Source organism: Orcinus orca, chromosome 16 (genome assembly GCF_937001465.1).
Source record: "Orcinus orca chromosome 16, mOrcOrc1.1, whole genome shotgun sequence".
Taxonomy (NCBI): domain Eukaryota; kingdom Metazoa; phylum Chordata; class Mammalia; order Artiodactyla; family Delphinidae; genus Orcinus; species Orcinus orca.
In genome coordinates this window covers 23456383-23470922 of record NC_064574.1, presented here as the reverse complement: position 1 = coordinate 23470922, position 14540 = coordinate 23456383, and the positions used below count along the sequence as shown (strand labels likewise).

Sequence of the window (14540 nt, the reverse complement as noted above, 5' to 3'; positions counted from 1 at the left end):
GTGGCAATGCGAACTCTTAGTTGCAGCATGTGGGATCTAGTTCCCTGACCAGGGATCGAACCCGGCCCACTGCATTGGGAGCTCAGAGTCTTAGCTGGACTGCCAGGGAAGTCCCCCAACTTAAATTTAATGTATGATTAAATTTAAACGTTTGTTGTTGTTGCATTTGTTTCTCTTTACTATTGCTTTGTCTGTGAACCATTCGTTTTTTTTTTTTTTTGGTTTTAAATAAAACTTATCCACTTTAAATGCAGAATGAAATTCGTTTTGGCAAATGTTTGTTCATTCCCCTTTTTGGTTGAGCCCTTCTTCCTATCTCTCAGTTCATGCAACCACTGATCTACCTTTTACAGATTTCTCTGCCTTTTCTAGAATTTTAAATGAGTAGGTCATACAATACTTACTCTTTTGTGTCCGGCTCCTTTCACTTGGCTCTTTTCTTTTTTTTTTTTTTTTTTTCAGTACGTGGGCCTCTCACTGTTGTGGCCTCTCCCGTTGAGGAGCACAGGCTCTGGACGTGCAGGCTCAGCGGCCATGGCTCACGGGCCCAGCCGCTCTGCGGCATGTGGGATCTTCCCGGACCGGGGCACGAACCCCTGTCCCCTGCATCGGCAGGCGGACTCTCAACCACTGCGCCACCAGGGAAGTCCCATTTGGCATATTTTTGAGATTCATTTCTGTTACTGCATGTATCTGTGGTTCCTTTTCAATGCTGCGTAGTATTCCATTGTAAGGATCTAACACAATTTATTCTTTCATCAGTTGATAAACATTTGGGTTGCCTACAATTTGGGGCCATTATGAATAAGGCTGCCATGAACATTCATGCACAAATTTTTGTGTGGACATATACTTTGCTCTTTACCAAAAATAACAGCTTTCTCTGGGGTGCTTCCTGCTATTCCGTGCAAAAAGTAAGTATCCTCTTGCTATGGATTTACTGTAGAAGCCTGTCTTGCCCATATGAAACGCATACACACTGAGCTGTGAAGCAGATTAGAAAACTGTCAGAAGTCATAGAATGTAACTAAGTGAAGATTTTTTGTGTAACTTTCCCTTGCTATTTGCCAAGCATTAGACAGAGCGCGGCATAAGCATTTTGTCATTTATCTCTCACAATAGTCTTGGGACGAGACAGTGCTCTTATCCCCATTTCCCATATGGCAAGTTGGGCTCAGGGATGGGAAGGGAATGACCCAAGGTACATCAGCATCAAGGTCCACCAGGGTCAAGGTACATCCCAGGGCTGGGGCTTGAGGACTGGCTCCACCACTAACTTGCTGTAGGCGCTCCCTGGGCCTCAGACTGATGATTCACTCAGCATCACATATCTCGAGACTCTTCTGAAAACTCCTGGCTTCAAATATTCTGCTCCCACAAATAATCAAAATGTCCAGGAAATGCCAACATTTCACCCAACCACAGCAGAAAGGCAGGACAATAAACCCAGCAAAGCCAGGTGGAAAGTTTTCTTATCTAACTGCTGGTCCCACAATACTCTTTTATATATATATATTTTTTTTCTTTTTTAATTTATTTATTTAGCTAGCTGCACTGGGTCTTAGTTGCAGCATGCGAACTCTTTGTTGGGATCTAGTTCCCTGACCAGGGATTGAACCCAGGCCCCCTGCATTGGAAGCTTGGATTCTTAACCACTGGACCACCAGGGAGGTCCCTCCCACTACTCTTAAGTTAGTCTGGGTTTAGGGAAATTCCTTAAGGGGCTCCACCAAAGCAGACAAAGCCTGACCCTTGAGAATCCAAAGAAACAAAGACAACAAAAGCACCCATTAAGTCACTCGGCAGAAAGCAGAGAGGGAAATTTGTTTTTGCTACAGACAGGAAGGGGGTGAGGGGAGAGAGAAGAAGGACCTCGAAATAGAAGGGAGAGGAGACCAGAGCCTGGGACAGGTGATGGAAGGCGGGATACTGTTGGGCCATGACAAATCTTCCAGGAGCTGAGGCACCAGAGGATGCCCGTGGATGGAGAACATGGAAATGGAAGTCCTCTGTGTTTCTGTAAAGTACGCCTTCCCTCTCACCCTTCTACAGTAAATGGCTTACTCCACCTGTGTAAGCAAGGTTTGGTGAGGGATGGGGAGACTGTGGGGAGACACCGGGAGAGGTGAAGGCAAAAGTGATTGAACTGTGAAGACTCTACAGAACCAGGGCATGCTCGTGGGCAAGCAGGCTCCAGGGCCCAAGATGAAGAGTGAAAACGTCTAGTAATCTGCAGGCATCCTGCGAAGGGTTTGGGACTCGCCCAGAGCACAGAATGGAATTTCAGCTGTCTTATTAAGACCCAGGGCAGGAAGATCCAGGTGACATAGAACACTTGGGTGAGTCTGGAATGACTTAGAACACAAGAGATGGAGGAATACCTGAAGATGCACCTTCCAGAAGCAGGACAGTTGGTATGAGGTTAGGAACATGGACTTGAGAATCACACTGACTGGGTTTAAGATACTATCCCCTAGGGAATTCCCTGGTGGTCCAGTGGTTAGGACTCCACACTTTCACTGCCGAGGGCCTGGGTTCAATCCCTGGTCAGGGAACTAAGATTCCATAAGCTGCATTGCTAGGCTAAAAAAAAAAAAAAAAAAAAAGAATATTATCCTCTACTAGTGATAAAGAGGGACATTTTATAATGATAAAAGGGTCAATCCATCAGGGAGATATAAGAATTTTAAACATATATGTACCTGATAACAGAGCACCAAAATATATGAAGCAAAAACTGACAGAAATGAAGGGAGAAGAAGACAATTCAACAATAAAAGTTGGGCACTTCAATACCCAACTTTCAATAATGGATGGAGGAAATTCCCTGGCAGTCCAGTGGTTAAAACTCCACACTTCCACTGCAGGGGGCACAGGTTCAATCCCTGGTCAGGGAACTAAGATCCTACAAGCCATGTGGCACAGCCAGAAAGAAAAAAAAGAGGACGGAATAGCTAGGCAAAAGATCAACAAGGAAATAGAAGACTTGTACAACACTATAAACCACCTAGACCTGACAGACATCTATAGAACTCCTCACCCAACACCACGATACACATTCTTCTCTTGTGCACATGGAACATTCTCCAGGATAGACTACATGCTTGGCCATAAAACAAACCTCAGGGCTTCCCTGGTGGCGCAGTGGTTGAGTCCGCCTGCCGATGCAGGGGACACAGGTTCATGCCCCGGTCCGGGAAGATCCCATATGCTGCAGAGTGGCTAGGCCCGTGAGCCATGGCCGCTGAGCCTGCGCGTCCGGAGCCTGTGCTCCGCAACGGGAGAGGCCACAACAGTGAGAGGCCCGCGTACCGCAAAGAAAAAAAAAAAAGAGAGCATTAAAGAAAAAAAAAAAAAACCTCAATAGATTTAAAAGTGCTGAAATAATACAAAGTATGTTCTCTGAGCACAATGCAATGAAATTCGAAAACAATAACAAAAAGAAATTTGGGAAAAATCACAAATATATGGAAACCAAACATATTCCTAAATAACCAATAAATGAAGGACTTCCCTGGTGGTCCAGTGGTTAAGACTCCGTGCTCCCAATGCAGGGGGCCTGGATTCGATCCCTGGTCACGGAACTAGATCCTGCATGCCACAACTAAAGATCCTGCATGCAGCAACAAAGATCCTGCATGTTGCAACTAAGACCTGGTGCAGCCAAATAAATAATTATTTTAAAAAGTAACCAATAAATGATGCAAAGAAGAAAGTACAAGGGAAATTAGAAAATACTATGAAATGAATGAAAATATCAAAACTTATGGGATGTAGCTAAAGCACTGCTTGAAGGGAAACTCATAACTGTACAGGCTTATTTTTTGAAAAAGAAGAAAGATTTCAAGTCAAAAACCTAACCTTCGAGAGAGTGGCATGGACATATATACACTACCAAATGTAAAACCGATAGCTAGTAGGAAGCAGCCACATAGCACAGGGAGATCAGCTCGGTGCTTTGTGACCGCCTGGAGGGGTGGGATAGGGAAGGTGGGAGGGAGGGAGACGCAAGAGGGAAGAGATATGGGAACATATGTATATATATAACTGATTCATTTTGTTGTGAAGCTGAAACTAACATACCGTTGTAAAGCAATTATACTCCAATAAAGATGTTAAAATGAAAAAAAAAAGATGTTAAAAAAAAACCTAACCTTCTACCTTAAGACACTATAAAAGAGGAAAGAGGAGAAAATTAAACCTAAATCAAACAGGAGGAAATAAAGATTACAGCAGACATTAATGAAATAGAGGACAGAAAAACATTAGAGAAAATTAAAACCAAAAGTGGGTTCTTTGAAAAGCTTGTAAAAACTGACAAATCCTCAGCTAGACTGACCAAGACAAAAAGGGAGAAGACTCAATTACTACAATCAGAAAGAGAAGAAGGGACATTACTACTGACCTTATAGAAATAAAATCCTATCTCCCCCAATGACCAGAGTATAATCACAGGCAGGTTACTTAAACTATCTGTGTCTCCTTTCCCTCTACTCTTCAAAAAGGTATAATTTGTCTCAAAGGGTTATTTTGTTTATTTATTTTTGGCTGCGTTGGGTCTTTGCTGCTGCGCAGGGGCTTTCTCTAGTTGCGGCGAGCAGGGGCTACTCTTCGTTGTGGTGCACGGGCTTCTCATTGCGGTGGCTTCTCTTGTTGTGGAGCTCGGGCTCCAGGTGCGCAGGCTTCAGTAGTTACGGCATGCGAGCTCAGTAGTTGTGGCGCACAGGCTTAGTTGCTCTGCAGCATGTGGGATCTTCCTGAACCAGGGCTCAAACCCGTGTCCCCTGCATTGGCAGGTGGATTCTTAACCACTGTGCCACCAGGGAAGCCCCTCTCAAAGGGTTATGCAGAGCAAACGAAAGGATTTGTGTCGAGCACCTAGTCAAGCTCAATCACTGCAGCTCTGCTAGTTGATAAGGTCAATCTTTTCCTTTCCACCCATATCCAGTCCTCAGCCCACCTGTTCTGTTGGCTCTACCTTCAGAATATATTCCAGAACCAATAGCTTCTCACCTGTCCACCCCACTTCCCGTTAGTCCAAGGCACCTCTTTCTCAGCAGGTTAGGACAATAACCCAACTGTTGCCACTCCTGCCTCCTCCCCCGAAGTCTGTTCTCCATACAGCCACCACAGCCTTGCTTTTAACACGTAATGATGCTTATGTCTCCATTCTTCTGTTCTCAACACTACAATGACTTCCCGTTGTGTGTGGAATAAAACACACACTTTTGGCCACGGCCTACCAGGTCCTGCAAAATCTGGCCCCAGGTACCACTTCCCCCTTTGCCTGCAGGGCTCCAGCCACGACTGTTCTTGTTATTCCTCAAACTCACCCAGCTCATTTCTTTTTCTTTTTTTCCTTTTTTGGCCACATGGCATGCGTGATCTTAGTTCCCCGAGCAGGGATTGAACCCGCGCCCCCTGCAGTAGAAGCGTGGAGTCTTAACCACTGGACCGCCAGGGAAGTCCCTCACCCAGCTCATTTCTGTCTCAGGGTCTTTGCTCTGGGTATTTCCTCTGCTTGTGACACCCCCCTCTCTAAAGATCCATGCATGGCTGGAGTTTCCCATTTATAAAGATCCTATTCATCATCACCTCCTGAGATGGCACTCCTCTGCTGGTATCTACAGCAGCTCAACCTCTCACTCTCTGTGCCTTATTCTCTTTTTCTTCCTAGTACTTACCATTACCTGACATTATCTATTGCCTGTCTCCCTTCACTAGAATGGAATCTCCAGGAGGCGGAGGTTGTACTTTATACACTGCTTTTATCTCCAGTGCCTAGATCAGAGCCTGGCCTAGATCAGAGTCTGGCACATAGAATGTGCTCAATAAAGACCTGTTGAAACAGAAGACAAAGCTCAGTAATAGGATCCACAGAAAAATGGGACCTGCTATTTGGTGTAGGATAAGGCTGGCATCTCAACCCGGAGGGAGCAAGGTAGACTACTCAACACAAGGGTGTTGGGACCATTGGGAAGCCATGTGGGAAAAAAATTAAGTTGAAGATGGTAGAGGTATCACAGGTATATAATGTGGCTCCCTTTTGAAACTCTACTTTCAAAATGCATAAACCCACAAGAAAGAGGAGAATGGGAGAGGGGAGCACTACAGAATTGTTGAGGGTAGAAAGTAAATGGACAAGGGGACTTCCCTGGTGGCACAGTGGTCAAGAAGCCGCCTTCCAATGCAGGGAACACGGGTTCGAGCCCTGGTCGGGGAACTAAGATCCCACATGCCTCGGGGCAACTAAGCCCTCGCACCACAGCGACTGAGCTCGCACACCTCAACTAAAGAACCTGCGTGCTGCAAACTACAGAGCCCACGTGCTCTGGAGCCCCCACGCCACAACTAGAGAAGAGGAAAACCCCCACGCCACAACTAGAGAGAAACCCATGTGTGCGCTGCAGCTAAGAGCCCGCAGGCTGCAATGAAAGATCTCGCGTGCCACAACAAAGACCGGATGCAGCCAAAATAAATAAATAAATAAAATTAAAAAAAAAAAGAATACGGTCTTTGCTTAAAAAAAAAAAGTAAATGGACAAGTACTATCAGATGGCAAAACCAAGCAGGCAATAAGGAAAGGTGAAAATTTAACCTGATTTATACCACAGAATTCTCAAAAAATTCAGAAATCAGGGGCACCTCTAGAAGGGGGCATGAAGGTGAGGTTGGGGGAGGGGGTGCTATAGCAAGGACGATGGGCAGAAGAGGGCTTAAAAAGCTGCCTAAATATAAAATAATAGGGCTTCCCTGGCGGCACGGTGGTTAAGAATCCGCCTGCCAATGCAGGGGACACCGGTTCGAGCCCTGGTCCAGGAGGATCCCACACACTGCGGAGAAACTAAGCCCGTGCGCCACAGCTGCTGAGCCTGCGCTCTAGAGCGCGTGAGCCACAACTACTGAAGCTCGCGTGCCTAGAGCCTGTGCTCCGCAACAAGAGAAGCCACCGCGATGAGAAGCCTACACACAGCAATGAAGAGTAGCCCCCGCTCGCCACAACTAGAGAAAGCCCGCGTGCAGCAACAAAGACCCAATGCAGCCAAAAATAAATAAATAAATAAAAATACTTTCAAAAATATATACATATAAAATAATAGACTCTTAGATCCCTTTCCTTACATTACTACCCACCCACCATGGCTGCAACCCAGACCCTGGCAGATCAGAAGTTTATTTTTAGGAGAAGGTAGAAGAACGACCCTGGACAAGTAGCCACTAGGCACAGGAGACAGAGAAGATACCAACAAGGGGATTATACGAAAGTTCACGTACTAACTCTTGAAGATGTCCAGACCCTCAGCCCTCTTCCTCCGCCAGCTCTGGGAACACTGCCAGTGAGGCTCAGAGCTCATAATACTAAATGGTGAGACCCTCCCACCCCCACCCCCCTGGCTTTCACCCCACTCTTGACTCCCAGAACTCTCAGCAATAGGGGAAGAAACAGACTCATATCAGGACATATTATCAAGAAATTCCAGTTCACTAAGCATTCGAGGACATTCTAGAGATTTCTAGAGAAGAAAAAGTAGGTCATATACAAAGTATCAGTATTCAGAATGACTTGGGATTTCCCAACTACAATACTAAAAGCTGAGAGACAGCAGAGTAATGCCTTCAAAATCTGATGAAACTTCTGGGTATCTACCCAAAAGCATTGAAAACAGGAACTCAATGGATTTCTGCACATCCATGTTCATAGCAGCTATTCCCAATAGCCAAAAGGTGGAAACAACCCAAGCTTCCAAGGACAGATGAATGGATAAGCAAAACATGGTATACCTATACAGCAAAATATCATTCAGCCTTAAAAAAAAAAAAAAAAAAGGACATTCTGACACAGGTTCCAACACGGATGCACCGTGAGGACATTACTCTAAATGAAATAAGTCAGACACAAAAAGACAAATACTGTATGATTCCACTTTTATGAGGTACTAGAGTAAGAAAATCTATGGATACAAAAAGTAAAATGATGGTTGCCGGGAGCTAGGGAAAGTGGGGAATAGGGAGTTACTGTTTATGGTACAGGGTTTCAGTTGGAGAAGATGAAGAAATTCTGGAGATGGACGGTGGTGACGGTTGTACAACAGTGTGAACGTACTTAATACCACTGGACCGTACACCTGAAAATGGTTAAAATGGTAAGTTTTATGTTATGTATATTTTTCCACAATAAAAAAATCTGAAGAAAAATTTCTTCCAACCTAAACTTTTCTCATATACTCATGGGAAGACAAATCCTGAAAATTTATCCTACGACTGTACTCTGTGAAATGACAGATGTATAAGGTTACTTACTGCAGCATTGTTTGTGATGGTAATACTGGAATCAACCTACATGACAATCCATGGTACAGCAGTAAGATAAATATGGTATATTCATACAAAGGAATAAGAGGTAATTGCTGAAAGGAACGGGGAAGTTCTTCACATATGAAGAGAAAGGCCTCTAAGATATACGGTTAAGTGAAAAAGGCAAGGTGAAGAACAGAAGGCATAAAGTATCATTCACTTAATGACGCCTTTAAAAGTTTTATTTCTGTGTCGAAATCAGAGTAAAGGGCAAGAAACTTCATTTCCAAAGGGCCAGAGGGGACAAATTATAACCAGAGCTTCTTAAGGGGTAAGGAAGGCTTAATCTTTGCCAACATATTCATCCTAAGGGTTGAAGGCAGGTCCAGGTTTTGTAGGAACTGAAACATATAATTTGGAGAGGGGCTTCCTTAAGAAAAAAAATGTAAAATCAAATATATAAAATTTGGCACAAATGTGACTCTTTATTCAAAATGAGAAAAAAAAGATAGCAAACTACATATTTTTAAAAAACTAACATATATCACAAAAATGACAAATTCCAGAAAAATAACATAATATTTTTATTAATTAACTGCCTGAAACACCTCTCCAAGTATTTTTTCCTACTTTTGGGGGCATTTTCTTTGACCTTATATGATAATAGCTTCATAATATGATTCTATAGAGAAAAATAAAGATGATTCAGTCTTTCTTATGATGTGTACATTTATAATTGTGTACATTGCATTATCAAGTACATTCTTAGAAGAAGAAAAGTTCCTTCTTTTTTCCAATTTTATTTTATTTTATTTTCTGGCCACACCACACGGCTTGTGGGATCTTAGTTCCCCAGCCAGGGATTGAACCCAGGCCCTTGGCAGTGAAAGCGCAGAGTCCTAACCACTGGACTGCCAGGGAATTCCCGAAAAGTTCCACTTTTAATAAGTGTTGGTAAAAACTGAGTCCTCGGGACTTCCCTGGTGGCGCAGTGGTTAAGAATCTGCCTGCCAAGGCAGGGGACACGGGTTCGAGCCCTGGTCTGGGAAGATCCCACATGCCGCAGAGCAACTAAGCCCATGCACCACAACTACTGAGCCTGTGCTCTAGAGCCCGCAAGCCACAGCTACTGAGCCTGCGTGCCACAACTACTGAAGCCCGCGTGCCTGGAGCCTGTGCTCCACAACAAGAGAAGCCACAACAATGAGAAGCATGCGCACCGCAACGAAGAGTAGACACCGCTCACTGCAACTAGAGAAAGCCCGCAGGCAGCGACGAAGACCCAACACAGCCAAAAATAAATTAAAAAAAACAAAAAACAAAAACGGAGTCCTCTGCTTCCATTTTTACAATCTTCATGATTGGAAGAATTTGCCACAGACCAGCTTCTGATCCATGTTTCCAACCTTGTTTATCTTCCTTTACTTATATACTTCTGGTGTGGATGCTATAGGACACCTTTATATGGTGCCACTACCTCTGTTCCTGCAATTTTGTGTCATGAAAGGCTTTCGTCTACCAGGACAGTTGTCAGTATTTGAACTGTTGGTGGAGGTGACTACAAGCTACATAAATAGATAAACCCAACCTAAATGCATTCTAACTCAACCCTTAGTCAGATCCAAAAACATGTCCAGAGGCAACAGAAGGCCAGTTAGCAGGAGGGGAACAGTGAGGAGGGAAGTCATAGTGGAATACGACAGTGGTCTTAAGTGATTACAATGACAATTGCTTAATTTGTACGTTTTATGAAAACATATGACCTCTTCCAGGGCCTTGGAAGAGACAGGGGCAGGTAAGGGTCCTTAAAGCCCAAACATCATTAGCTTCACAGAGGAGAATCTGTCTCCACTACAGAAATTCAAAGGCTTTCCTTCCCTGGCCAAAATCTGTCTTTTCATCATCTAAAGTAGTAGTCTCAAGATACCCTCCCCTTGGGATATACCATGAAGAACAGTGTAATAACTCAATGCCTTGGAAGAAGTGGCATCGCACATAGGAAAGATGATAAAAAATGGTATGCCATTAAGAAAAAAATGTATTGGGATTCTTACTTCACACTGTAAATCAAAATAAACTCCAGATGAAGCAAAGGGTTAAGTGTTAAAAATTAAACCTTAAGAAACAAAATCAACAAGAAAGTCCAGGTGAATATCCTTGGATCACTGATATTCTTTCTGAGCCTAAAAGCAATGGGCAACATCACAAAGACTGACACTTGACCAAATGAGAAGTTTAAAAAAAAAAAACGAAGAAAAAACAAGCTTAGAAAAGTGTTAGAAAAAAAGCAAACAATAATCTTAGGGGAAAAAACTACCTGCAACCAATAGGACAAACAAGGATTAAGTATCCTTACTACTAAAAAACTTGCAGGTCAGAAAAAAAACTCATAATGACCTGAAAAGATGTGGAGATAATTCACAGGTGACAAATGTCCAATAATTAAGATATCCAATCTCGGTACTTGCCTGGTGGTGCAGTGGTTAAGAATCCGCCTGCCAATGCAGGGGACATGGGTTCGAGCCCTGGCCCGGGAAGATCCCACATGCCATGGAGCAACTAAGCCCATGCGCCACAACTACTGAGCCTGCGTGCCACAACTACTGAAGCCCTAGAACCCGTGCTCAGCCACAAGAGAAGCCACCACCATGAGAAGCCCATGCATCGCAACAAATAGCCCCCACTAGCCACAACTAGAGGAAGCCTGCGCACAGCAACGAAGACCCAATGAAGCCAAAAATAAATGAATTAATTAAAAAAAGATATCCAATCTCACCAATAATAAGAAGAAATGCAGATTAAAAGAACCAAAGGCGATTCTTCAGCCGTCAAATGAGCAAAGATTAACATAAAACTGCTAACACTTGATGTGGCTAAGGATGGGGCAAGACAAGCACTCCAACACTACAAATGCTGTCATGGAGAGCACTTTGGTAACCTGCCTTACAAATATTCATTCTTACTCTTTGTTCAAGTAATCCCACTTCAGAGAATCTATTTCAGGAAATTCTCAGAATTGCAAACATCTTTATGTAGGAAATGTTATTTGCAATTGTTGAAAATAAATAAATAAATGTACTTAAAAAAAAATACTACAAGACTTTTAAAGTAAGATGTTGATACACTGAAATCCACATTAGATGAAAATGCACCACCTCACGGGAAGAGCGCTACAAATCTCCTAGACTTCAGAGACAGGTCTCCATCTGTTTGGTCTCAATTACCCAGAGCTGCCTCACCTGATCACCCTACCTCCAATCTCTTCCCACCTCTCCTCAGCCACTGTCTCAGCAGCCCTGCAGGGGCTCCCTACTACCCCACACCGCCAAATCCAAATTCTTCACTTCAGCCTTCAAGGCCCTACCAGCTGATCAAATCCAGCTTTTTCCTGAATTACTGACTGACCCTGGCCTTTGCTGGACTCTTCCCCTCTACCCCCCAGAACCCTATCTCCTTTGTGCTTTGTACCGGATCTCACCTTGGCTCATGTTGGAAGCCAAGTGAATATAGTGAATATCAGTCTCTTTCCCCATTTCCACCAACCCCAGGTAAAAAGAGCCTTTTTTTCCCAATGAAAACAGATTTGCATAACATTCATTTGAACCTATGCATGCAATAACCAAGTTCACTAGAAACAGGCACAATCAAGAGACAGCCCCATCATCAGGAGCCTCCAATTTGGGTTTTCAGGTACAGAGGCAGAATTGCCTTATGCAGCCTATCCAGTCCCTTTTCTGGCCTGAGGGATCTTGAGTTCCTGGGACTCTTCCTAAAATGGCCTCCTGGCGGCCACCAGGTTTGCATGGGCTCTGATGCCACGCCCACCTCTCTTTCCCCTCCAAGCCCCACCCCAGATCTGTGCCAGGAGTCAGGACCCCAGGCAGATCATGGGGCAAGTCCCTTCTTCTCTCAGGGACCCAGTTTTTTCATCTGTGAAAGAGATGGGGGGGCAAAACTGGATGAGAGAAAAATGACAAAAATAACTTCCCAGTTGGAAAGTTTTCCCACGAAAGTTCTCACCAAGTATACCCAAAGCCCCTTCTTGCTAGGACATTGCAAAGTGTCATAATAAATATTCTTTGGCCATCTCCTAGGTTAGTGCTCACAGACTTACCCCATTACAACATCCCGCTGTGCAGAGGTCCCAGAGTGCCTGTAAGCAGTCAGCTCCTGCTGAGGGGCATGTAGCTGTTTGAAATTTTCCAGCAAAATAAATAGTGCTGCAAAGAACAATCTTGTGTAAGCATTCATCTTTGTTCTGCAATTATTTCTCGATATAGATTCCTAGAGGTACACTTACTGGCTTTTAAAGGATGCACATATTTTAAATTCTGATAACTTACCAGTTGAGAAACGCGGTAATTCTCAAATTTGTTTACAACGCACAATCTAGACATACTACCAGCCTCCCCTCTACCTCCCAACTTTCCCCTTCCCCCTCCAGGAAGTCTGGGGAGGGGCTCCTGAAGCTGCTTTGTTATCGGCTCTCAGGTGGCTCCACTGCAGGCTAAAAGGAGCACAGAACTGCTCTCTTCCATTTGCCCCATGCACCTCGTCTAGCGTAAGACGTGCAAAGCACTGGCCTAGGGGGCTGCTGCCAGCTGAATTTGCCGGGAGGTCTCTGGGCTGCAGCCCAGGTCCCCTGTGGCTTCCCCAAAACGGGCAGTCTGGCTCTCATGCACTGACACCAAGTGCTGGGAACCGTCGCATCAACAGGCTTACCTGGCTGCACCCGTTTTCCCTTCCAGGCTCCCCCTTATGTAGGCCCCAATCCCACACATGTTCTGTGAGGGTCCGGAGGTTTTTCTTTTTTAAATTTTTTTTTTTGAATTTTACTTATTTTTTATACAGCAGGTTCTCATTAGTTATCCATTTTATACATATTAGTGTATACATGTCAATCCCAATCTCCCAATTCAACCCCTGCCACTTTCCCCCCTCGGTGTCCATACCTTTGTTCTCTACACCTGCGTCTCTATTTCTGCAGGGCCCGGAAGTTTTACCTTTTTTACCTGAGACTCCCCAAGCCTCCCTTTTTCTCTCATAAGGCTGAGGACAGAGCGCTCCAAGAAATTGTTCGGGGCCTCCACTCTGGGCTCTGGTTTCCCCGTCTGTGACACGGAGAACGCTGGGCTACAGCACTGACACTCTGGCTACTGCTGTGAGGAAAGCAGTGTGGCCAACTAGCTTCTAAGCATTTGCAGGTTAGTCTGGCTTCAATGGGGAGTCCAGGTGCACCTTAACAGTCATTTAATCAGCATTCTGATTGGCTTAGGGTCTGGGGAGCAAACTAGATCTTTGTTCTGAGTTCTCCATAGCTAAAGGGCAATTAAGACCAAAAACCATTGCAAAGCTGCTGATTTCCAAGCTCGAGGGTCCTACATATCTGGGACCAGATGAGGAACCAGGGGCCCAGAAAAGGCCTTACCCATTTCTAGGCTGACTCTGTGCTAGGCTCTGCGGGGCACAAAGTCTCCCCAGAAGGCCAAAAGGTTGGTCAGCAGGTATTTTACAGTACATGGAACAGAGAGCAAAGAGCAGGGAAGAGAGTGCTGGCAGGGTTGGGGAAGACCAAGGGAAACGTCCTGGAATTCGGTGTTGACGGCAGAGGAAAAAGAAACCAGGGAGCGCTGAGAGCTCTTAGACGGTGATCTGCCTCCTTCAAGGGCCCGTCTCAATCAGATAAGCGCTCGGCCTCCCGCTATCGGACCCACCTGGGCTGAATGACACTGGTTGACTGTGTGACAAGAAGCAAAGTCAAGAACAGCTCATGGGTGAACCAAGAACTGACATATAACAGGACCTACCCCATAACCCGAGGGTGATACACACGCTTAACGTCACTGCCTTAAACATTGGCTATTTTTACCTCTGGCTGCCCCTTGTGTGACAGACCCTGGGGCTACGTGCTTTGGGGCTGTGTCCGAGGGAGACTTCTACCCGACTCTACGCGACCTTGAGGACAGAACAGGCGCCGCATTCAGACCCCAGTCCTTACCAGCTGGGGGTAAATTCCCGGACTAACTGGGCCTCAGTTTCCTCTCCGGAGATTTGACTAACAAACATCGGTATTTGCATTATTTCTCCTCTGGGTAACGACCCCCACCCCCTGCGTGGAGCACACAGTAGGCGCTCCGGAAATGCTCTCCGAAAGGAGGAGCGGGCCACTTCCTGCCCCCAAGCGCACTATCCCGATCCGGGTTCCCACCACTCCTCTTTGGAGGCCATGTGGCATTCCTGAGGGT

The 14540-nt window shown here is 45.0% G+C and overlaps 1 long non-coding RNA gene across 1 annotated transcript in view; it reads right to left on the bottom strand.

The window, feature by feature from the left end:
- Positions 1 to 7943: 7943 nt before the first annotated feature.
- The window catches only part of LOC117202468 (uncharacterized), a 33633-nt gene continuing 27036 nt past the window's right edge, over positions 7944 to 14540 (bottom strand). The window contains exons 3-4 of the long non-coding RNA XR_004484828.2: positions 12410 to 12515; positions 7944 to 8696 (exon numbers count right to left, since the gene is read on the bottom strand). This is a non-coding gene — a long non-coding RNA (uncharacterized LOC117202468). The remainder of the gene's footprint in view (positions 8697 to 12409; positions 12516 to 14540) is intronic.